This window comes from Eulemur rufifrons, chromosome 18 (assembly GCF_041146395.1).
Source record: "Eulemur rufifrons isolate Redbay chromosome 18, OSU_ERuf_1, whole genome shotgun sequence".
In the NCBI taxonomy this organism is placed as follows: Eukaryota; Metazoa; Chordata; class Mammalia; order Primates; family Lemuridae; genus Eulemur; species Eulemur rufifrons.
In genome coordinates, this window is record NC_091000.1 from 47,437,667 (window position 1) to 47,462,674 (window position 25,008).

At 38.6% G+C, this 25,008-nt stretch overlaps 1 protein-coding gene and 4 non-coding genes across 5 annotated transcripts in view; 4 read left to right on the forward strand and 1 right to left on the reverse strand.

The window, feature by feature from the left end:
- LOC138399089 (histone H2B type 1-K) overlaps nucleotides 1–25,008 on the forward strand; it is a 389,419-nt gene that overhangs the window by 130,177 nt on the left and 234,234 nt on the right. The window lies entirely within an intron of this gene.
- On the forward strand, nucleotides 3,293–3,364 carry TRNAD-GUC (transfer RNA aspartic acid (anticodon GUC)). Its single transcript has one exon. It is a non-coding gene; the product is annotated as a tRNA-Asp (tRNA).
- On the forward strand, nucleotides 6,962–7,069 carry TRNAL-CAA (transfer RNA leucine (anticodon CAA)). The gene is made up of 2 exons: nucleotides 6,962–6,999; nucleotides 7,024–7,069. It is a non-coding gene; the product is annotated as a tRNA-Leu (tRNA).
- Nucleotides 20,056–20,144, reverse strand: TRNAR-UCU (transfer RNA arginine (anticodon UCU)). Its single transcript is given in 2 exon segments — nucleotides 20,056–20,091; nucleotides 20,108–20,144. It is a non-coding gene; the product is annotated as a tRNA-Arg (tRNA).
- On the forward strand, nucleotides 24,243–24,324 carry TRNAS-AGA (transfer RNA serine (anticodon AGA)). Its single transcript has one exon. It is a non-coding gene; the product is annotated as a tRNA-Ser (tRNA).

A 25,008-nucleotide genomic window follows, 5' to 3' on the forward strand; every position in this document is an offset into this window, starting at 1 on the left:
AATTTGTATTTCTTTATCACAATGAGCTTTACTATTCTGCATATGTTTGGATTTATAAATTTGAATTTTCTTCTAAATGCCAGTTTATCTTTGTGATTATTTATTTAATTGATGTGCTTATTATTAAATAAAATGTGTGAATTCTTGTTATATTTTTTGTCTTTCTCCTTAATTAATTCCTTGCAATTCAATTCAATTATTTGAATCTAGTTGATCTTTCTCAGTGTAACTTTTGTTTTCATTTTAAGCTATAATTTGGTTAAGAAAAACTACTAATTTCATTTGCACAAATATAGCAAGCTTTCTTAAACTGGTGGCAGTTCTACATGTTGTCTAACCAGTCTTTCCAATCTTTACTACTTTAATATGTATTTTCTTGCATGCAGTAGTCACTGTCTGTTGATTCTCATATTCTTTCTTCACCCTTCTCCTGCACCCTTCTCCTATATCAAAAAGGGCTGAACTCCTCACACTGCATTTCCCAAGCTAACTTCCCATTTGTCTGCAGCTCAGTTTAATCAACAAAATGCACTGGTGGGTGATAGGAGAGTAAAAGGGATAAAGAAGCCAGATAACTTCTACCTCTCTCTCCCTATTTTGGGCACCATCTATTGGAATAGCTGTATGTTCTTTACCTCTCCCTGAACAGGGCTAGTATGATTAGACCTTAGGCCAGGTAATTTCAATTCCTAGGCTCTAATAATGCTGTTCTTTGAGAAAGTATGATGGTACTTTGCTTTTTTTGGAGGGAGAGTTTGGAGATATCTTCATGTGCATAGAGCACTAACTTTTTGAACATCTCAGTTAAATATTGGTAACATGCTAAGATTAGATGATGAGTAGCAAAAGGGGTAGACTTCCCTTAACTGTCTGTGCTCAGATTTATTCATCAACCATGCTTTTTTGTGCTTTATACCACAAAGATGCCAGACAAAATCTAAGATCTAAACTACATTTCCCAAATGCCCTTGGCATCTGATGGATTTAACCAATGTTAAGCACTGGATGGAGATTAGAGAGAAGAAGGAAGAATGGAAACAGGGTATTACCCACTACTGCTGGGCCTTGGCTACATCTCCTCAATCCATCCAATGCTCGGAGGGCAAATCTGTTGTGGTTTCAGGTTCTTTCAGCCTTTAGTGGCTTCCTACTGGTGCTAATCTCTGTCCCATTTGTCATATCAGTTCTTCTATCACTAGTGTAGCCTATTTATTTTATGAAATTTCTCCATTTTATTACCTAAAATAGTCTATACAGAGTCCTGATTGATTCATATATATACTACTAAGAGCTGTAAATTTTGTATTTGACATTTATGTCCTTGACCTTTCTGGTGGTAATTTTTATCCAATTTTACATTTCCCCCCATTGGAATATTATATTTTTCCTAACACCATTCATTAAATAGCCCCAACTTTCTCTGATCTGGCATGCCCCCTCTGTCAATACACCAGATTTTATATATGCATGGCTCTTTTTCTGAGCTCTCCTTTATATTTTGTCAATTTGAGTTTCTGTACCAGTATCTGCATTGTAATATATTAATTACTGAAGTGTCTAATAAGTCTTGCAACCTTGTTGGCAATCCTCTTTCTATTTTTGGTAAGTGTCCTGCTACTGTAGGTCCTATGCACTTCCACATAGTTATACAACCAGTTTATTAAGTCCTTGGAAAAACATTTTTGGAATTTATATTGAAGGTACATTGAATTGATAGCTCGATTTGGGAATAAACGATACCGTTGAGATATTAAGTCTTCCTATCTATAAATGTAATATATTTCTGCTTTTGTTTAGGTCTTTAATGTCTATTTCAAAAATAAGCTATTCTATCATTTGACCTCTTCTAATATTTTTAGAAAGTTTTCAAGTTTTATCTATTAGTTATCTTCATCATTACATCATTTAAGAGCTTGGTTCTCGTCTTTCTTTAGACAATCCCTTTTTTCCTTGGTCTGAGCAATAACAACGTAAGCTTGTATACTCTTCCTCCCTACCTACCTTCCCTCTTTCCCACAACCAACTTTAATCAACAATTTTACAGGTCTTAATGTTTACCTTGGTTCAGTTAATTAAGCTTATGAATGTAATACTTTATTCTTCATTCTTAATTGTAGTGGGTTAATGTTGTCCGCAAAACTTGTGTCTACCCAGAACCTCAGAACATGACTTTATTTGAAAATAAGGTCTCTGCAGGTGTAATTAGCTAAGATGAAGTCACACAGGATTAAGATGGGCCCTAGATCCAGTAACTGATGCCATTATAAGAGGAGAAGACACACAGAAACAGAGAGGGAAGAAGGCCACATGACTACAGAGCCGGAGATTGGAATCGTGCAGCTACAAGCCAAGGCATGCTAGGGGTTACTATTTAGTAGCCACCAGAAGCTCGGAAGAGGAAAGGAAGTATTCTTCCGTAGAGCTTTCAAAGCGAGGGTGGCCCTGCCAACACTTTGATTTCAGACTCCTAGCCTCCAGAACTGAAAGATAATACATTTCTGTTGTTTTAAGCCACAGATTTGTTTGTGGCAATTTGGTATGGCAGCTCTAGGAAACATACTGCTTGTCTCAGAAATTCATATTTCTGATGGACATTCAGATTGTCTCCAATTCTCTGCTGCCTCGAATTGCTACATAATGACTACCCTCTATGAAGTCACCTGTAGAGCTCAGCTGGAATTTCACTGAGAAGCATTTCTAGGAATGGCATTTCTGCTACTAAAAGTCTATACAGAAATAAACGCATTTAATGTCAACGCTGCAAAATCTAAGATCTAAATTTTAAGACTAAGATCTTACCTTTATTCCATGTAGAAATTCATATATATATGATTTTTATCATGGTAAACCAAAACAGAGGAAGGGCATCTACCTCACATTGGTCTGAGAAAAAATCTCGGGAAAAGGTGACCCTTGTGCTAAATCTATAACGAATAACTTGAGATAAAGGAAGGAGGATATTTTGAGCAGAGGGAGCTTAAGTTTACTGCTTTCCTCACTATTAATTGACATTTCTTTGCTATTAACGAACTACAACTATTTACAGCAATGTCATGATCTTTTGCAGGGCTGTCATTTTTATATTTTCTAAGTAACATGGGAAATCTGTTGTAGACAATTTATAATAATTTCTTTTTTTGTTGTTTTTCCATAGTTCAGATTTAATAACAATTTCTTAATGTGAACATAAGTGAATTTCTTAGAAATTCTATGCCAGGAAAGGAAACAAAATTCACTACTCAATGTGACTATATCCCTGCAATTGAATTTCCTGAGAACACGTGTGCTGTCTTCCTCGTTAGTATAGTGGTGAGTATCCCCGCCTGTCACGCGGGAGACCGGGGTTCGATTCCCCGACGGGGAGGCTGTAGATGACTTTTTGCTTCACATTCTAACAGTAACAGTCTTCCTAGCAGTAGCTCCTCAGAAAGCAGCTCTTTAAGGTTTTTTTTTTCTGTGTTTTTGTTGTTACTTTGTTTTATTTTAAGTCGAATTCCTGCGTGTTGGTTTATCAATGGGTTTATCCAGTAAGTGACTGCCATCTCATGGAAATCCAGTGCCGCCTTCTCTCTTGGAAGAGAGGTCACCGAAGGCGCCAGGATTCAAAATGTGTACAGCTGGCACTGGAAACACTGTGGGATCCTAACTGAGAATTTTCATTCGTCGACTAATTGGATTGAGGTGCAAGAGACGCGTCTTTCTTTGCCCCAGTGTGTTCCAAGCGCGCTAGGCGAGTGAGGGTCAGTCGAGACCGAGCTGTCAGTGGAGGTGACTTTGGAACAGAAAGAGCCGAACTACTAGGGCGGTTAAAGTTTAAATTTAGGCTGCATCACTCACAAACCGAGTGTTGTCTTGGGTTATTTTGCCCCTCTCAGCCCTCTTACTTTCATTTGTTATCTTGGGATAACAATTCATACTTCAGGATTCTTGGGGAGATTAATAAACTAATGATTAATGGAAAACTGATTAATAATCCATAGGACAGTAAAATGTAATGTCTGGGATTATCTGCATTATTATCAATTATCTACAAGTCAACTTTTCCCCTATAGAGCTCTAGAATAGTTTAATAAATAAAAATTTTGTCAAAGGTGCCACTCAGAATCAAGTAATTTTCAGAGGTTCATTAGACAATGCTCAACACTTCACTGAGAGTACACCCAATAATTTCTGTGGCCCATTTCCAAGATTCTGACAATTTTTTCTGACACATATAGAACTTTATGTGAATTGTTATGCACTGTTTGAAACTGAGTTATTGAGGTGTTCGCAGAGATAGAGACACCTTTGACAGGGTCACTTAGTTCTGGCCCTCTGCTTATCCCGTTGTAAATCTGGTAGTGTATATTTTTAACTTTAGTGCTGCAGTTGGATGGGGACATTTCTAAGGCTTTTATTCTTTCCTTAATTTACATTGTTTTTAATGGATTCTTCATATGAACAAAGATAGTAAAAACATGCATTCTCTGGCAGTTCTACAGAATCTTCCTTCTGTCATTCCCTACTTGCTCGCTCTCATTTAGAAGTTGTTTGTGGTATGAAGAGACTTCAGCAGACATCAGCAGATAATATTAGTATTCCAGGATGCGTGTTGCTTCTGTTTTTCAGGTCCAGTAAAAAAGTCTGGGTTAACTGAGATGGTCAAAAACATGGCCCTCCAGAGATACAGCCAACGTCATTAGAGGCTTTGGAAACTAAATGACCAACGTAGCTTATTCCACTTGAAAGATGTCTTTGAAAAGGTGAAGAGCAGTAAAAAATACATTCTTCATTAATTATAGTTGTGCGATTGAAATAAGTTGTTTTTAAGATGTCCTGAACAGAGAATTGTACCCCTTACCTTACAAAAGGTAGCTTGTGATGGCAGCTGCTTTGTGCAACAGACATGTGATTGACTCATAAACTAGAGCCCAATAGAATAAAAACTCTTGTTCAAGTGATTGTCACTTTTCGCAAGAATGTTACAATCTTATTTATTTGAGAAATAACCATACTTTGCTTTGAAACAAACTTTTGAAATTTTTTAAAAATTTTGAAAAAAAATTTGGAAGATTTTGAAAAGCCTTTTGAAACCAACAATGTTAAATGGAGCTAGTACCTACTGTCTTAAATTATATATTCTTTGAGGCATCTTGGAGTAGTAGCCTTTATATTCTTAAATCCTCTAGGCTAGAATTTTTCTCATTTTTAAGAGTTTACAAATCAATGGGAATCTGTTTAAAATGTAGATTCTTATTTTGTAGGTTTCACATGCATGAGAATCATTTGGAGCAATTGTTAAAACACAGATTCCTGGGCTCCACCCCTAAAGATACTGATTCAATAGGTCTAGAGAGTGGCCCAAGAATTTGCAGTGTTAGTTGGTTCCTGGATGCTGCTAATACTGCTGGTCAGCTGGCCACCATTTGAGTAACACTGCTGTAAGTCTGCACTTCTCAGACTCTGAAGTGCATCAGAATCACCTGGGTATTTTGTTAAAATGCGATTCTCTTTTAGGCGATCTCGGGTGTGTCTGGAGATTCTGTACTTATAACAAGCTTTCTGGTGATACAGATTGCTACTGGGTAAAAAACCACATTTGGGAAGATCTCAATGGCTCTCAAATTTTGCTACGCATTAGAATAACCTGATTAGATTTTAAAATTCTTGATGTAGGGGTGGCACCCTACACCCGTTAAATCAGAATGTCTAAGGATGGGAGCTATTCTTCAATAGGTTTTAAATATAACCAGGCAATCTCATTATGTCCCAAAGTTTGGCAGCTACTGGCCATTTCTCTGAACTTGGTTGCTCTGATTATGTTACTAAAATGTTCAAAAAAATTTTTTTGTCATTGCTTTTAAGAGACGGAATCTCGTTCTGTTGCCCAGGCTGGAATGCAGTGGCTTAATCATAGCTCACCAGAACCTCAAACTCCTGGGCTCAACGTCCCAAGTAGCTGGGACTATAGGTACAAGCAACCATCCCTGGATAACTTTTCTTATTTTTTATTTTTGTAGAGATGGGGTCTCCATGTTGTCCAGGCTGGTCTAGAACTCCTGGCCTCAAGCGATCCTCCTGCCTTGGACTCCCAAAAGTGCTGGGATCACAGTAGCCTACAACCCTGCAATAGCTGATTTACAATTCGTGTCTATAATGCTGGAAGCCCTCCCGTAGGAAATGGAAACAAGGACTGCTGTGATCTGGCGGATAAAAACCTCTGGCCTTTACCACTGAGAGGACGGAGGGAGGAAGAAGGTACTATTTATTACTCGGTAATGGCCACAAACCCTTTTTACTGGTATCTTTACTATCGTATATCACATCCTTTCACTTCACATGCGCTTTCCCTAGGCCATCAGGGAGAACTGTATGGGAGAAAGAAAATGAGAGAGAAAAGCCATTGGGAGAAGAAAGTGCAGGAATAAGTTGAGGTCGTGGAGAGAAACCCCGGGAAGAATGTGCAATGCACCCTCCACCGACACTTAGAGGGACAAATCGAACGCTGGAAAATATGTTATAAAAGGGGTGTTTGAGTCTCTCCTTACCTATGTTACCTTTTCAATGTAATTGTAAGAAGGAAAAAGCGTAACCACAGCGGGAAGTTAGCTGAAGTGGCCTCCGCAGCCAGCGCTAACAAAACCTGCTGAGCCCTTTTCAAAGATTTGCGAAATTCCCACGCCATAGGGGCTGACTTGGCGGATGGGGTGGGCGCGTCAGTGGGAGGAGAGGAGCTCGGTGCGCAGGATTGAGCAGAGGTGTGGGCGGGAGCGGGCTTTCCATACTCCGGGCTCTGGGGCTGCCTTAGCTACGTGCCATAGTGACAGTCTCCAGCTTCCATCAAAACTCAAGTTTACTCCCTTTGGTTTTCGCAATCAACTCAGAACTTGTATTTCATTTTACATATTCTGAATGAAAGCTCTAGAGCTCATTGGCTGTTAATTACAGTAGATGATTACAGGAGATCCTTTTCTCTGTGTGTGTCAGGATGGCCGAGTGGTCTAAGGCGCCAGACTCAAGCTGTACCCTTCCCTTGCTAGGGGTTTCTGGTCTCCGAATGGAGGCGTGGGTTCGAATCCCACTCCTGACATAACTCTGTTTTGTACTTTTTAGGTTCAAAATCTGGAACTTCTCTGATTAACCCAACCTTTTCTTTGGCGGCATCACCAAATCTTGCCCTCCTCCCCTTTCCTCATTATGTCACCCATCTTTCAACTCTTCTGAGACCAGTGTAAGACGTTCGTTCACCTTCTTCCTTCTTCCCTCTTGTCCTTTCAATAAAAATAACTTATTTATGAATTTCTACATGGAATAATAGAAATGTCTCAGTCTTAAAATGTAAGTCTTAAAATCTAAACAAGGCAGTCTTTTAACTGTCCTGTGAGGCGTCTTGAGCATTCTTCCATACTTCTGCGTGTCCTTCCTTCTCCATTGCCCTCACCTGATCCTCTTCTTTTTCTTCACCTACTGGCCTTCCTCCTTCCTCACATACCTTCTCCCTATCACTTCTCTTTGCTGGCCTAAGGATTTTGGAGAGTGAAGACATTGGATGTGATATATTCTATGGCATAAGATAAGAGAGATGTGAGAGGCAGAAGAACCAGGTTCTCAAACAGGGGTGATTTTGTCAATGTCTGGAGACATTTCTGGTTGTCCACACTGGGAGAGGATGTTACTTGCTTCTAGTGGGTAGTTGTCAGAGACGCTGCTAAACATCCTGTAATGCATAGGACAGCCAATGCAGCTAACTAAGAATTATCTGGCCTAAAATGCTGGGTTTGAGAAACCCTGGACTAGAAGGAATCTTTCTCCTTGTTTTATTTTTATTTTATTTTATTTTATTTTTTGAGACAGAGTCTCACTCTGTTGCCTGGGCTAGAGTGCCGTGGCGTCAGCCTAGCTCACAGCAACCTCAAACTCCTGGGCTCAAGCAATCCTCCTGCCTCAGCCTCCCAAATAGCTGGGACTACAGGCATGCTCCACCATGCCCAGCTAATTTTTTCTGTATATATTTTTAGTTGTCCATATAATTTGTTTCTATTTTTAGTAGAGATGGGGTCTCGCTCTTGCTCAGGCTGGTCTTGAACTCCTGAGCTCAAACAATCCACCTGCCTTGGCCTCCCGGAGTGCTAGGATTACAGGCATGAGCCACCGTGCTCGGCCTCCTATTTTTATAGTCACTATGGAGGAATAAGTTGTGTATTAGTTTCCTTTTGCTGTTATAACAAATTGCCACAAACTTGGTGACTTAACACACATTTCTTCTCTTACAGTCAGAAGTCTAAGATCAAGCAGGGCTTTGCTCCTTCTGGAAGCTTCAGAAGAGAGTCTGTTTGCTTGCCTTTTCTAGCATCCAGAAGCCACCTGTATTCCTTGATTCAAGGTCCAGCTCTACATTTTCAAAGCACATCACTCCAAGCTCTCATTCTATCATCACATTGCCTTTCTCTCTCTCTCTTTGAACCTCTTGCTTCCCTGTTATAAGGACTCTTGTAATTATGTTGAACCTAACTGGATAATCCAGAATAATATCACCTATGACAAGATCCTACATTTAATCACTTTGTAAAGTCTCTTTTGCCAAGTAACATAACATATACATAGGTTCCTGGAATTAGCATGTGGGCATCTTTGGGAGGCCGCTATTCAGCCTACCACAGGTGGTTTCCTGCCTTGATTAAGGTGAAAGTTTTTGATGCACTGGTCACTGTTTATACCAGTATTTATTAGCCCTCTAATCAGTAGCTTTCAGTGGGTTTTGTTTTCTATGAAAGACAATACAAATATTATAAGCAACAATTTGCAATAAAGTATCTAAAGTTGCCCATTTCATGTGTGGGTGATGATCTAGTATTGTTTCGTTTGCTTGGTTTTGCCTGCTTAATTAAATTTATTTGTTCCTCAGGTAAAGCACCCAGAATATTACTTTAAAACAATGTGGAGAGGTAAAACCACGAGAACTTTGAGTCAAATATATGAGTTTGAATTTTGATCCCCCAACTGAACTCCTCTAGTAGGTAAGATTTTCTTGTTCCCATAGAATTCCAGTAGCTGAAAACTTCAAGTATTCCTGCTCTTCTTCAGATTACCCTAATTCTCCATGATGTGAGTCATGAGTCAGCAAATGTTTTCTGTAAAGGGCCAGATAGATCAAGAGGAAAAATCAAGGATATGATGTAGATGCTTACATAATAAGAGAGAAAACAAAATTTTTGATAAAATTCAAAATATAGGTATGGAATTGAGTAAAATGTTTGTAATATAGGTTTATTTAATGAGAAAAATGAAATTCTTTTGGAGAGAATAATGTTTCACTTAATCGAAACTCAAAGTTAGTGTTTCCTATCATTAAATAAACTAAACAGTATTGGTAACATCTTTCTACACACCAAGAGCCAAGGAAACTCACTCAAAAACATTTGCTTTGTTCTGTTGTAATTGATGATTAACATTGCTCACAATGTTTTCAACACTTTTAGCAACTGTTCTGAAGGATGATGATTCAGATTTCTATTGGAATTAACTCATAGGATTGCTTTTTCTTCTCTCCTTCTTTTCATCTTATTTCCTACCAACTTTTAGTCAACATTATAGTGTCTCTTAGTGTTTGCCTTGGTATAGTTAAATAATCTTAGGCATAAAATATTTGTAATTCTTAAAAAATACTTTTTATCTTAGTTATTAGAAATCATACCATATTGCTCCATACTCTCAAATTGGTCACTACTTTCTACAGTATTGCTCCATACTCTCAAATTTTTAGCTATGTCATCTTTATAACAGCATTTACCATTTCCATTTTCTCTGGTTACTCTTATCTTTCTCATTGTTGTGATAATCTTCAGTGTATACATTTAATGTCCTGTGCTAATTCTTTTGTTGGAATTTCCCCAGTCATTTTATTTGTTTGATTGTTTGCCTAGATTATTTCCTGTAGTTGCTTCTTCAAGGAAGGTCTATGTGCAATCAATAAATCCTGAACTCTTGCATTTTCAAGTGGTTTATACAGAATATTTTGCTTAAAATACAGTTTATCTGAATATGTACTATCCCTTGGCTCATACTGTATTTCCTTCAGTGTGTTTTAGGTGTTTCTCTGCTGTCTTCTGGTATTGGATGCTATTGTAAAGAAGTCAGTTGCCATGAATTTCTTTCCCCTAGTGTTGACTTGATCTTTGTAGCTGCTACCCAAAAGATTTTTTTATCTTGAAAGTCAAATGACTTAACTAGAAATTATACCAGTGCTGACAATTCTGAATCAATTTTCTGTGGTATACTTTGGGACCTTTCAGTAGATATATTCAAGTCTTCTTTAGATTATGACTATTTTCTCATATAATAATGTAGACTCTGGAATCTATTTCAATAATTTGTATTTTGGAGAGGGGAATTCCACTTATGTGTATTTTTTATCTCCCTTGCCTATATCCTATATCAGTAGTTGGAAAAAATTTTCATTTTCTTTCTTGAGACAGAGTCTCGCTCCGTTGCCCTGGCTAGAGTGCAGTGGCATGATCATAACTCACTGCAACCTCAAACTCCTGGGCTCAAGTTATCCTTCTGCCTCAGCCTCCTGAGAAGCTGGGACTACAAGTGCAGACTACCGCGCCCAGCTAATCTTTCTTTCTGTCTTTCATTTTTCTTTTTTTTTTTTTTTGTAGAGATGGGGTGGAGGTCTTGCTCTTGCTCAGGCTTGTCTCGAACCTGATCCTCCCGCCTTGGCCTCCCAGATTGCTAAGGATTACCAGCATGGGCAACCACAACCAGCAGCAAAATCTTTTTATAAAAAGCCAGATAGTAAATATTTTAGGCTTTGCTGACCATATGGTCTCTATAGCAGCTACTCAACTCTGGTATTGAGCAGGGTAGTATGAAAGCAGCCACATACAATAGTAAATGAGTGAGCATGACTGTGTTCCAATAAAACTTTATTTAAATAAGGCTTAATTTGAATTTTGAATTGAAAATTGAATTTCACATAATTTTCATGTGTTACAAAAAATATTCTTCTTTTGACTTTGGGGACCATTTAAAAATGTAAAAACCATTCTTAGCTTGAGGCCACACAAGAACAGGTGGTGGGCTGGGTTTGGCCCACAGCTGCAGATTACCAACCCCTGCCCTATATCTATAATTATTTTTGTAATTGATTTGATCACTTTTTCTGTTTTTTTTTTTTTCCATTTTTCATTTCTGTTCTCATTATCCACTTATATGTTGTCAATGGTATCAATTGCCCCTATTCTTTTTGTAATTTTAGGCTTCAATTCTGAAATACTTTTGTCTTTTGTCACTACTTTATGATATCTATCATTTCCCATTTCATAGCTTTCCTTTTTCTTCTAATGAAATATTTATTTACAGCAATACATTCCTTGAATTCTTTTATTTCTGTTTTGTATTTTTTCTTCATAGCTATTATTGCTTCATTATAATTTTTATAAATCAATGATGGAATGATAAGTTATTTGTTTTTCTTCTTTGTAGTCATATTTTTGGCAAACCTATATATAGGAAGGTCAAGTTGCAATTTTTGGATTTGTAATTATTGCAGCTATCTGTGGACACCAGCATACTTCATTTTCTGTTTAGATCTAAATGAAATGAGTTTTCCTGAATTTTAGCATAGGCCCCTCTGCAGAGAGCAAAGGAAGCAGGTTAACTTTCCAGGCTGCAGATGTCAAAGATTCCCTATTATGTGGTTTCAATGAAGGCCTGATGTTGGCACCTCTGCAATCATGGTTCTCTTGGCTCTCAGAACCTAGCCCAGGTCTGGAGGGAATTTACCCGCAGCTCTGAAATACTCAGATTTCTTTTCATGGACTAAAGTGACGAATGGCATTGCCTTGATGTTTCAAAGCAAAGTACCAATTCAATACAGCGCTTTCTAAGCTTTCCCACCCTCTTTCAGCAGTGACATTGTCTTGTATAATCTCAGTTCTATTTGCAGAGATTGCAGCTCAGGTTTGGGTCTCTCCTAGGAGAGAGTAGCAGGTCAATATTTCTGTGCACCCTCTGGGATTCCTTTGCATTTCCTGTTCCCTCTGGGGCCTTGTCCTAACTCTATTTGACTACTGTTTGGCTTCCTTAGGCAGTACTTATATCCAATGTGGAGTTGTCAGGCCTTTAAAGTGTTGTAAAGTCTCTATTTTGTTCCTGTGTAAAAGTTCTTTGTGCTCTTTATGATATTCTGGTGAGATATCCGAAAGATTTCAAACTAAGCAGCTGCCATGAACTTTCCAGCAGTTCCAGCCTTGGACTGGAACAAGCCGGGCTCCTCCTCTGGCCCCTCATCACAGGGAGCCCAGGGTTTCGGAGCACCTTCCTCGAAATTCTGAGTCTGTGAAACTCTGTAGCCTTTAGGGCAGTCCAGCAGTGCAGGGACGACCGGATCCAAGAAAATGGCCTGGCGAATGGGTCGCTCCTTTTGAAAGGTGTGGCATTTCTTACATGGGATCGTGAGAAATCTGGCTGCCAAAATGATGTTGATTCGCTAATTTGGGGTGACTCACTCACGTCGCACACGATTTAGCTCTGTCTCTGGACCAGCTGTAGGCTACTGCCAGTCCTAGGGCCTCAGCTGCGGTGTAGGTCCACGCAGCGGCTCTTGCCCATCCATGTTCTCATCCAGAGGGCACCTCGGGTCCACACCCGAGAGCAGTCTGGTAGCAGGTGTCCTTTACCCGGTGCACTATCCCCACGCCCGCCGCTGGCCCCCAAAGCGGTCGCCCCATCTTCTTGGCTCCATCCACACCAAATGTCAGGGTGTCCCTCAGGAGGGGAAACACATATCTCCTCTGAGGACTATCTTAACCGTTGTTTCACAACGCCAACAGGCCCATATGACTGATGTCCCCTCTTGCCTCCAATTAATGTAGTGACATTATTCTAGACAGGGCATGAATGAGACAGCTGCTCTAACTCTACCTACAAGACCTCTGTTCTCTAGTGGTGATGTATGGAATGCAGCGTGCAATGAAATCAACAATTGAAAGAAATCACATTTTAAGAGTGTAAAACATTGTTCTTCGTTTTTGCATTAAAATTCTGACAAGAGATGAGTATAACCCGACCGGAAAATGAATTATCGTTCACATTTTCTTGCATATTCTATGTAAGACTTGAATTAGTGGTTTTCATTAACAAAGCACAATACCAACCTTTCAGAGAGTTACAGTAAACTGGTATTTATTGGTGAGATTGGTACATACCTTGGCAGTAGGTCCCGTCTCCTGTCAAGGTAGCTCTCTCTACAAGGCTCTCTCCTTCTGAGTTCAAGTAATTAAATTCTCCCCATGCCTCTTCAGGTACAGGTGTGGTAGCACCCCTACTGTTACTTGTCCTGGAGAACTATCTCTGATGGTTTTTCTCTACCTTGCACACACCTTTGTAAGTAGTCCTTATATTAAAAACAAATATGAGTGCTTTTTCTGAATGTCCCACTAGAAGTTCCTCTAGCATGCATATAGTTTAAAATGTTCGGCATCACTAGAAAGCTTTCTGTGAAATGCATAAGCCTCACTGTTCCGTAATCTCTCAAGTTACCCTGTCTATATGCCACCAAAATTAACATTTCTGTTTCCTTCTTGGATTTATGGATCCCTATTTTTATAAATAATATCATAACTGTTATTGATTTATACATTATTTATTACTTTTTACCTTGTTAAATAAATAGTTCTTTTACACCACTATCACCCACTACTTCTTATTCTTCTAAAATAATTATATTTCATCTTTGGTTTAATATTTATTGTGTTATTTTCCTATAAAGTATTATACATAGCTTAGCGTCGTTGTGAGCTATGATTATGTTTCCACTATTACTTTTTATTTTTTATTTTTTTGGACAGATGGGGGGGGGGGGTTGCCCAGACTGATTTCCAACTCCAGGCCTCGAGAATCCTTCCCACCTGAGATTACAGGTGTGAGCCACCATACCCTGTCCCCCATTATTTCTTGGATGCTAATAATTGCCAAAAAAGACAAACTTTCAAAGAAAATCTTTACCGTGCCTAGGTTTCTTCGTATCTATTGGTAATTATTCCTTAACCCCCAAATAGCTTTTCCGTAAAGTTTCCTGCAAGATCAATCAAATCAGGTCAGCTATCAGGTCAAATATTTTTTTGGAGTTATTTTTCCAGTTGACCTCCATTTGCTTTCAGTCTGGGCTGATTGCACTATGGTCCTGCTGCACAATTGTCATCTAAATTTTTTCTTTGTTCTCCTGTTCATAATTTGTTTTACTCCTCTCCTAAACTGCACTTCCTACTTCTTAAGTACTGTCTATTTTTTGTTTGTTTGCTCTAATGTTTTAGTGGAGATTATTCTAAAGCATTTTTTAGGTTATAAAATAATTCCTGAGGGAATGGTGATATTAATAAGAACTCTCAATATGGGGGGCTTGCCAGGAAGGGAGCTGAAGCCCGGTCACCTTTAAGGGGCCTAGAAGTGGAATTTTGGCCCGAGTAACCCTGTGGAGACATGGTTCGAGATTTTCCCTTGACTTGCTATCGTGAGTGTGTGCTTGGTCATCCCCGAAGTGACCACTGCATACATCCACAAGTTCACTAACGATGGCAAGGAAAAAAGGGTTGTCTATTATTTATATCATTGGAATGTGATGGAAAGAGATACACACATCTCTGGAGTTAATCATTACTATGTTTTGAAGGGTTTGAAGAACGTTGATTAAAGAAGCATTTTCCTGATTGATGAAAACATAACTCAGTAATGGTCATCTACCCCTACCAGGAGGTTATACCATGGACTTTGCAGTATGCATTATGTTATATAGTGTTTAATAAAAATGAAATGAAAAAGAAAAAAGTTTTTAAATTTAAAAATGAACCCTCAGTATGCTTATCTGTTAAGTTACATTCTCCCAATTTACACTGGTTTCCCCGTACATATATCCTTAGTATTTTTACATCTTTATTTTGGATTGGTCTTAATCCCCAGAGTTTGTTCATTCAGTCCATCTGCTAGTATAGTAAAGGCCTAACTGGTAGAGATCTGAGAGACGGAAAGGAGAAAAAGCTAAGTATTTTAGACTTCAGTATTTTTATAAATTTGGATGCTCCTGTTCTCATGTGCTACTCATATCCTTGGTTGTACCAGTCTAACCTCATCCAAAACCTCTGCTTCACTTTCTTTGGAGAATAAACCTTCAAATTTTTTCCTGGGTCGGTGAAGAGCAAACACCCGTTAGTATATAGATGCAGAGAATTTAGGGATCTAATTTCTTCTCAAATTTCAGTCAATCTGCTTTATTTTATGTTTCCCTTTAGCTGCCAGTACATAGTGCTCTCAGTTTCTTAGTCTTTTTAAGGTTCTTTGGTATAAATCAGGTTAGTTCTGCAAAATCCATTAGTATTTGTTCATCTGGTCCTCACTGTTCATGGTATGTTCTTACTTGCAGGGAAATCTTTGACTACACCTTATAAATTGTGTTATAGCACAAGGGAGGATGCCACTATGTTTTATTCTGCTAGTGCTGATTAACACAATGCATTAGTTGGAGCTGTAGTCTTATTAGTATGGCAAAGACCAATTGACTACAATCTTAAACCAGGACTGACTAATCCTAAATCAGAAAATGTTAAAGTGAAAGCCAAAGATGTTTCTAGGGCTTCTCTGACTCTCCTACAAGGTAACTAACCCTCTTAAGACTATAAAGACACTGGAGTTAAAGTCTCTAGATCCCTTTACACACCTACAAATGAATTTATTTAGCTTATATGTTTGGTCATTATATGACAACTTTTAGGATGTAGCAAAGATTTCTTTTGTGAAAAAGCCACAGTTTTAACAATATCAAAAATTGTTGCTTGATTCATTTCCCAACTAGTGAAATCTGTATTGTCTTTCTGGTGGTGTAACCTCAATTACCCAGAATTGTTAATAAAGATATTTGTAAGATATTATTGCTTACTCAAACTCTCCACTATTCATACATATTACTTTGGTCTTCAGGTAAGATAGAATGGATAAATGGAAATTTCATATTTAAGCCTACCAAACTTTCAGCAATTCTTAAACTTTCTTAGCCAAAAGTGTTATTCTTGGCCTTAACAGTGAGATCAACTCCCTTGGGAGCCCATTGACTCTCTACCTATGAACTAATATCTGAATTCTTTACAAATCTGAAAATACTGCCTATAGTCCCAGTCTCTACCTTACTACAGGATAACACAGCTAAATATTACAAGAGATGTACAGAGAACACACAGTTTAATATTCAACAGGTGTAAGAAACATTTCTAGAACATCCTCTGAAGCACCACATGGCATTTTAAATCGTATTCTTAAATCACTAGAAGACCATTTCAGCAGCTGATCTGAAGTTGTGAATTCTTAAGAATCCTTCAAAAGTAGATGAGTACAAAAAAGAGACAGTTTCCACTAGAATCTATTGAGCCAAGCTGATGACTGTAAAGTAAACATCTTCTGCCTAAGATCCATGAAAGAAAATAGCGGAGGCAACAAATTGGCATGCTTTACATTGTGCACTGTTATTATTTATTTTCTAAGGTATGTTATTTCCTTTTTGCTGGTTTCAGGTTTTAGATTTTTGACAGACACTCTATCTCTCAACTATGAAAACTGTGAGATCTGCAGTTTGACTAATGTCTCAGTATGAGTACACTATTTGAATACAGTTTGCTCATAATTTAGCTAAAATATGCAATGAAAGCAACTGTGGATTGTATTCACTGTCCTTTGGGTGCCACCCAACTTCTTTGGTACCAATTCCTTGTAATAGAAAATTAGTTTTCCTAGGTAATTGGACTCAACCACTAAGTAACTTTTTAGAGAATAAGCCAAATTCCAAAGCTCCCTGTCACACTGTACCCAGAAAATGAGATTTCTATCTCCACCAAAACAATACTTGATGATTTTTCATGAGACTTAGCTTTTGTAACCAAGTGGTTTCCTTAGAGCCACTATAGATATAATATTTGCATCTTAAAATAAAACATATGTTGTCCCAAAGAAGGATGTTGTACTTGCATCATGACAAATTTCTCTAGGATCCTAAATATTTCAAAAAATTCCAAAAAATAAGCAAGTTTTAAAAAGTAATTTAACTAATATCTCCATATCTGATTTTGTAGACTTCTCAAATTGGGTTGGAGTCTATTCTCTTGGTTACTTTGGATACACATGATTCATAATTTTAAAAAGTACTATAAACACTCATAATAATCTTTCCAAAAATAATTATCTATGATACAATGCATAAATGTTTAATCTCCAGAGTCTTAAGGACAATATACAGCCATTGTCATCTCATGTTTTAACAGCTCATCTCACAAAGAGAAATTAAAAACAAAATGTGAAAGGTATATATTTTTGGAGAGAATATAAGAAAAAAAGTTGCTGAGTTTGGCGATGAAAGTTTGCTTGAACAAGGGCACAAAAGTTTCTAAGCTTTATTAAAATAATTAATATAGACAACTACCTAAAATTTTTGTTTTTGTCAAGATGCCACAAAAAAGTTGCTACAGAGATGGAGACTATATCTATAATACATACAACTGACAAAGGACTATTGCTGATTATATTTTTAGCTACTGAATATTAGTGAGAAAAAGAGAACAACCAAATAGAAAAATATACAAAAATCTTTCACAAATATCTCAAGTCAAATGAAACCCAAAAGGAAAATTAACAGATGAACAGTACTTAAGTTCATTAGCACTTAATAAAATGGGAATTAAAAATCACAACAACATACAATTATATACCCTTTACATGAAAAAAAATTCTGTCAACACAAATTGTTGCCAAAAATTTAGAACAATAGATCACATATCTTATAGTATAAGTATAAATTGGGACAACTGCTTTAGAAAACAACAGAGTGGTATAATTTAAAGACTTGAAGATTCAAATGGATTTAGTGCTCACCAACATCTATATGTGCTTCCATATTTTCCAGATTCCTTTGTGGCTATTTTGGATTATGATATTAGTTCTGGCCAATAGCACATGCATGACAATGATATGAATAACTTGGAGGCCAAGAAACTTCTGTATATAGTATGCCTTTCCCAAGCTTTCGAACCATTACAAATAAAAGTGAAACACTATGAGATAAAGGATATAGGAAATAGAAAAGGCCTGGGTACTTGTGTCACTACATGGAGAAGGGCTATCCAACAAAACCATATTATCTGAATTGGCCTTTGTGTGAAGAAGAAGAAATAAATTTTATTCTGCATTGCGCTAAGCCATTGAGATACTGGAAATATTTATTTCAAAGACTAGGAACTAACACACATCCTCTATGTCTCCCACAATATATATAAGAGAATAAATCAATAGAATAAATAAATAATGACATACAATATAACAATCAAAATAAATAAACTACAGTAGTGCAACAATATGAACAAATCATGTAACCATAATATTGACCAAAATGAAGACCATCTTAAGCAAATGCATTTAGTATACAATGAATCTATTTAAAGTTAAGAGCAGGCAAGATGATTCTATAATGTTTTGGATGCATACTGAAGTAGTAAAAGCATAAAGATAATAAGGGTATAACTAACATGTGAATCAAAATAGTTATTGCTTCTGTGGGAGGGGGCATTATTATTGGAAAAAGGCACAGGGTATTTCAAGGGTGTGTATAGTTAGAGTTCTCTAGAGAGACAGAGCCAATGAAATGATACATATATACACACACGTAACATACATATTATATTAGAGAGAGAGAGAGAGATTGGTTTATTACAAGGCATTTGCCCACACAATTATGGAGGCTGAGAAGTTCCATGATCTGCCATCTGCAAGCCAAAGACCAGGAAAGTTGGTGGTGTAGCTCTAAATAAAGCTTGAGAGACCAAGAGCTCAACCTACCTCTGCCTTTTTGTTCCCCTCAGGCCCTCATCAGCTTGGATGATGCCTGTCCACATTGGGGTGAGCCATCTGCTTCACTCAGTCCCCCAGTTCAAATCGTAATCTCTCTGGAAACACCCTCACAGACACACTCAGAAACAATGTTTAACCAGATACCTGGGCATCCCATGGCTCAGTCAAGTTGACACATAAAATTAGAGTCGCACATGGTGGTGCATCACTGTAGTTCAAGCTACTCAGAAAGTTGAGGCAGGAGGATCCCTTGAACCCAGGAGTTTGAGGCTGGGTTATTAGTAATCTTTTATCTGCCAGAGTCTAAATTTATAATCCTTCCTTCATCAAAGTCGTTGTTCACATCCAAGACCAGAGCCAATTTTGATCTCCTGTAGTGAACTAAGATTGCTCATTTGAATAGTCACTGCAATCCAGCCTTGGCAACATAGTGAGACCCTCTAAAAAAAAAAAAAAAAAAAAAAATTGTCATCACAGGGTGTAATAATGTTCTATATTGCCCACTTTGGGGATTGTATGAATGTTCACTTTGTAATCAATGATAAAGTCTACTTATAGGACCAAAATATGCATCACAGAGATCACAGTTCAGAACGCCTACCAGCAATCCTTAAGCAAAGGCCGGGAAAACACTAAGCGGATCCGTCCTAGAAAGTTGCTTTTTATAAGGAAGAAACAGTTACTGGTATTCATCTTAATATCCAACTTTTACTGTGTCCATTCGCTTTCTTTTTCTGTTGTTCATCTAGCTACTGTAGACACTCGCGGATCCGTCCTAGAAAGTTGCTTTTTATAAGGAAGAAACAGTTACTGGTATTCATCTTAACATCCAACTTTTACTGTGTCCATTCGGTTTCCTTTTCTGTTGTTTATCTAGCTACTGTAGACACTCGCGGATCCGTCCTAGAAAGTTGCTTTTTATAAGGAAGAAACAGTTACTGTTATTCATCTTACTATCCAACTTTTACTGTGTCCATTCGGTTTCCTTTTCTGTTGTTCATCTAGCTACTGTAGACACTCGTGGGAACATTTTTGGAGAAGTTCCTCAGACGTTAACACCAGAAAACAGAAATCAACGGCAGTGAAAATCACAGCAACATGGGATTCGCCAACTGGAGAAGTCTAGACCAATTAACATGGGGACAAAGCGATTACTGTCAGGTGTACCCACTCGCATGACAAAAGCTCCTCCGACTCTGGCGGGACTCGAACCCGCAACCTTTGAATATCGCTCAGTCAGTGCTAGAAGTCCAATGCGCTATCCATTGCGCCACAGAGCCGATTCGTGGCACAGCTTACGTCGTAAGATTGTTTATTATTTACTTGGGTATCAATGTAGTATGTTTCCTGAGAACCTATTCTGGTCTAGTCACAGTGAAAACTCAAGAACCACAAACATGAGAGGGCGAGGGGAAAAGGAGGAAAAAAAAGAAAGAAAGAAAGAACCACAAAAATAAGACAACGCAAGGGACACACAATCCCCTACAGGGGGAGTTTCTGAGCCTTCCAGCGACTATTTTTACTCTCCTTCACGAGATAAAAAATAGTTTAACCAACAATAAAAATTCACATCTCATTTAATCTGGCCTTTCCAATTTCACGCTCGGGATCGTTGATTTCGCAAAATGGAATTTGAGGAACTTTTAACATGTGACATTGGGAGATATTTTTAATACATGCCAAGCCTCGTAAGTCCCTTCCTCTAAATCCAGTCTGGAGTTCTCTTTCCTGAAGGGCTCTTCTTGTTCGTATCTGTGTTGTTTTTTTAAAAAGACGAGTTCCATGTGTTGTTTTGTCAATGGGCTCACTAAACAAACTGTGACCTTGTGACGCAAATCCACTGTTGCCTTCTGTTTCCGAGGAGAGGTCTGAGGTTTTAAAAAGCATCCAGGTAGCTTTGGAATTCTCCGGGTTTCTAACTCGGGAATTGTCTTTTGGTGACTGGGCTGAGATGTAAAAACGCCTTTTCTTTGTTTTTCTGCTTTTCTGTGAGACTGTGGTCCGGCCGCACCGGCTCCGTTAGCGACGGTCAGTTTAGTGGGTTCTTGTCTTTTTGGACAGAAAGAGATGAAATTGTTGAAGGTGAAGCTCAAGCTCAGAAGAGTCCAAGTTTGACGACGCGGAACAGGAGAGCGGTTGTGATCTGAACAACAGGAGAAGAGTTGTGGATGGAAAAGAAGAAATCTCAGGTGATCACAACCCAAAGATGGCTTCGTGCAATATGACAGAAACAAATATGACCGAGACAGAAGTAGGGTGGAAACCCACGCCACCACGCAGAAACCAGAATCCGGCAGTCGCGAGCCTTAAGGTCACGCAGCGTTCCCATACACTAGCTAATAACAAGCAGTAAGGGAAAGGGACTTCTCTGGCCCGAGGGCCTCTCAACTTCATGTAGCATTCAGAAAAGAAAATACTGTAATTTATTCTAAAACTTGCAAGGAAACAAAACAAAAGAAAACAAAACAAAAACAATGAGCTCTGAACTGTCTGCAAAAAACGCAAAGAAAAAGAGCGAATTTTATCCTGGAGCTGAAGGTTGAGCTGTGTGAAAAAATTCTTGCAGCCCTCGATCCTGGAAGCCCAGAATTGAGAGCGGGTTTCGGTTCACACCCGCCTCCCACTCCCCCGCCTCCCGCCTCCCTGCCCGGGTCGGCTTTGCCCACTGACCACACTGCCCATCGCTTGCTTAGTTCCTTGGAGGGACTTCTACGAACCTAAGAAACGAGAAAGTAGTAGGTAGATCTTGTCGGCTACCGGCTGTTGTGACTTTTTCCAGCCAGTGTTCTTTCCCCTTTAAATTAATTAAGAATGAAGTTAAGTGGAGAGGGCGCCGGTGAGAAAGGCTTAAGGCTCCTCATACAATCCTCTCTCAGAGTTTGAAGTGGCCCCGAGCGTTAACTCATACTCCTTTGAAGTGCTCCTCCCTCCTCCTGGCCCCCAAAGCTTCTTCCTTCAGTTTTCTCCACCTTCTGGACTTCCTCTTTCCTCCCTCTCATACCTCCTCTTCTTTATTTTTCCTGCTGGAGGAAGGAAAAGGATGGAAAGTAAATGGAAAGTGATATATATTATGTGGTATGCAATATGAGGTATACAGGCGTAAGAATTAGGAGAAACCTCTTTGCCTTAGTAACCGCTTGGTAAACACTTCTGAGTAGTGATTTCTTTTTTACTTAATACCTTAGTGAAAAAGTGATTTTCATTCACTATTCATTTTCCATTCTGTAACATTAGTAACTCTCCCTACTCAATGGCTTCCAATGCTTTTAATTTTTTATTGGCAAGAATCCAAACATTTAAACACCAATTGAAAATCATTGAGTACAGACTACCTGTTTTCTATGTAAGCAATAATCAAAAAGTAGAGTTTTTTTGTTTTTTTTTTTTTTTTGCTTTGTCTGTATATTTGATTCTACAGGTCATATAAAATATTAGAAGGCAGAGTAGAAGCATGGTGATTGAGGATGGCAGTTGGCTGACGGACCTAGTTGGGATTCAGACTCATCCTCTACCAGCTGCTTGACATTCAAGTTTATTCTGGGCTCGTTCTTCCACCAGTAAAACGAGGAAAATAATTCCTGCCTCAAGGCAGGCATGGTGGCCCATGCAAGTAGCCCTAGCTACTTGTGAGGCTGAGGCTGAGGCAGGAGTGAGCCCAGGAGTTTGAGTCTGCAGTGATCTGTGATCACGCAGCTGGACTCCAGCATGGGTGATAGAGTGACACCCCATCTCTTAAAAAAAAAAAAAAAGAATAAATAGTAATAATTCTTACCTCAAGGTGTTGGAAATAAAAAAAAAAAAAAAAAGAATAGAGGCCAGGCACGGTGGCTCACGCCTGTAATCCTAGCATGCTGGGAGGCCGAGGCTGGCTCAGGAGTTCGAGACCAGCCTGAGCAAGAGTGAGACCCCCGTCTCTACTAAAAATAGAAAGAAAATTATATGGACAGCTAAAAATATATATAGAAAAATTAGCCGGGCATGGTGGCACATGCCTGTAGTCCCAGCTACTCAGGAGGCTGAGGCAGGAGGATTGCTTGAGCCCAGGAGTTTGAGGTTGCTGTGAGCTAGGCTGACACCACGACACTCTAGCCCGGGCAACAGAGCGAGACTCTGTCAAAAAAAAAAAAAAAAAAAAAGAAAAGAAAAGAAAAGAAAAGAAATTCTAAAGAGTCAGGCAGAAAATAAAGATTTAAAATATATTGGACAATCTTTTACAGCGAATGGTTGGGCATTTCCCAAAGATTGCCAATAGAAAAACACACTGGAAATACTCTGAATCTACATATAAGCAGAGAGTGTGGGATGCGCTCTTTCCATGATTACATTTTTTCTGTTTTTATTCTCTGAGTACAGAAATAGGAACTCATTTAATCTTGAAAAAGATCTAGTTTTCTGAAAAAAAGTAAGACTTTTTCAGTAATATATGAATTAAAGAGAATTATATTTAAAAAGCCCTGTTATTTCTGGTTAAATACAGTGTATTAAATCCAAGCAATCATCTCAGCTTTCTCAAGATGCGTCAAATTCATCAGCTCTCACATCTTACCTATTAACATTCACTGACTATATAAAATGGAGAACTATTCATCTATGTATCTGAAATCCACATTTAACCATTTTGTTCTTTTCATTTCTGTAGAACATCTAGACATTCTGCTAAAGGAACCGGTGAGTTACAAACCTAAAAAAGAGAACTGGAAACGTGCTGTGTTGGTTGAATTTAGAGAAAATAAACCCTTACATTGGCCAAAAAAATTAAACCAGGTAATCCATCTTTTAGAAAGCAGCTAGGGTCTCACAGGAAAAGAAGCTCATGGGCCGGCTATACTTACGAGTTTCTTCTTAACCGTTTGGAAAGTGAAAGCCCATTGGCATTTGCAAAGCACTTTTCCAGACACATTGAAATGAATAGGTGTAGATTTAGGAGCCTAGGTACACCAAGTGAGGAAATCCAGAGAAGGTTTTCAGCATCATTTTTTTCTCTTCCTCCACCTTAAACACAAATGAGGGGGAACATTTCCTTCCCTGAAATCCATTAAGCACGGTATCACTCAGCCAGGAGGCTGGGCTCCTGGAAGTTCTACCAGAAGGTCCTATCCAGGTTTAACACTAGGATTAAGGTCTGACTCCACCTCCTGGGTAAATTTAGTTCCAGTTTCTAGAACTCCAGCACTCAGTAGAGACAAACTTGTCCCCGAAGGAAGCAGGAGCTAGTTGATGGATTGATCCAAAGTTTGTTCAAAATAAAAATGCATATGTGGTGAATACCTTCCTTTTAGTGCTTCTAAATATCAAAGATTACTAACTTCTGCAGGATACAGACTGGCCGGAACGATTTCCTTTTATGGTTTGAGGAGGACTTTCTTTTTCTTACAGCTGTAGTCGTGGCCGAGTGGTTAAGGCGATGGACTAGAAATCCATTGGGGTCTCCCCGCGCAGGTTCGAGTCCTGCCGACTACGTCAGAGGTTTTATTACCCTATTCGAAAGGCTTTGGTTACTATGAAACTGAGATAGACCAGCGTTCACCATTCTTCCTTCTCTAACCCTACCATGACTGTACACATTTCTTCTGTAAATACCACTGCGCTCCCGCAAAGAAAATCAAGTGCCTCAAGGAGTTTGCTGTGCTATAACCATAGAAATCCTCCTTCCTCGGCAGCGTGCAATGCCTGAGCGTCTCTGGTTTTCTCTCCTCCAAACTCTGCTCAAAGTAAGAGAACATCTGGTGAAAGTGTCTCTGAGAAATTATGGGGTATATTTAGTCTATACCACAAAAGGGAAGCTATTTTTAGTTTATTTAAAAAATTTCTCATGAAGTAAAATTGACTTTTTATTTCTTTTTATTTTACCTTTTTCCTTTATCTCCCACTGAGAGAAATTTATTTCAAAAATATCATCTTCCGAAAATATTTTTTTGGTCTCATATGTTGTTGATCCAAATCCAGTGACACCAAGTTACTGTAGTTCTCCAACATTACATCCGGGTACATGTCTCTCTGAGCAGGGTTCAGGCAGTCCCACTCCTCCTGAGAGAAGTCGATGCCCACATCCTTGAACGTCACCAACCCATCAGGCATGGTTCTAGAATTGCAAGAACTAATTAATGCTCCGTGGGGTTCCTCTACTGGTGAAACACAGAATCC